We start from the raw sequence: 945 nt of genomic DNA, 5'->3' as shown, positions 1-945 counted from the left end.
TGTGGTCTTCCTTGGGACTAATGCTTTATTATTATTATTATTATCGTTGTTGTCGTTGAATCCCAGGGACAACTCCGGCAGGTTTTAGTTATCCTAGTCTTTGTTTACTGGTATTTGCTCACATCTTCCTCATCCATTCACGACGTACATGACTGTTGGTTTCATATCATACCATTACGATTAATCTGATTTAATGATATTTCTTGAATTAAATATGTTTTCATATAAATCTGTGCTGTCTCCCCTCTTTGTCACGATCGATCAAAGATCTTTTCTTTTATTTTCAGTTGTATTTTTCTGTTATTTATTTTATGAGCTGTGCTGATTATAGTCGTTTCTAAGATGTTGTTTTTCATAAGAACAGTTTGAGATTGAAAATGAGACCTCATGTTTAAAGGAGCTTTCCCCGTATAAATAAATAAATACTGGTAAAAATGTAGCTTACCTATATAAATAAAATTTGCTTCTTCTTCTTATTATTATTCGTTTTTCAACAATTAAAAATGCTTAAAAAATAGAACCGATGGACCTTTGCTTCAGTACAAGTGTATGGTTCACATGCTTTTATTTGTTTTTCTGTTCAAACGTCTTATCTCTTCTCTTTTTTTCAATGCAGACCGACCTATTCCTAAGTTATGGAGTTATTACCGAGGCTTTTATTGGTTCTTCATGTGTGGGGAATGCTAAAAGGATATCCTTTTTATTTTCTGCTTTTCTTGGGTTCAAGAGATGACACACTCCCGCGATGTGCTGGCAGAGTGAACCACAGTGGCACCGGGACGGTGAGACATTCCATTCCGCTGGAAGGACGCCTTCCTCGGCCAATGGTAGCGATCCTCTTCGCTCCATGATCCCGGAGGAGGGCGTGGTTAACTCTGGAGCAGCGTGCTGTTTCCGCATGTCAATAAAAAACAAGTTTGACAAGTAAAGAGGAAGTGTATCCGT

This window comes from Girardinichthys multiradiatus, chromosome 17 (genome assembly GCF_021462225.1).
Source record: "Girardinichthys multiradiatus isolate DD_20200921_A chromosome 17, DD_fGirMul_XY1, whole genome shotgun sequence".
Taxonomy (NCBI): Eukaryota; Metazoa; Chordata; class Actinopteri; order Cyprinodontiformes; family Goodeidae; genus Girardinichthys; species Girardinichthys multiradiatus.
Note: the sequence above shows the minus strand (reverse complement) of the source record.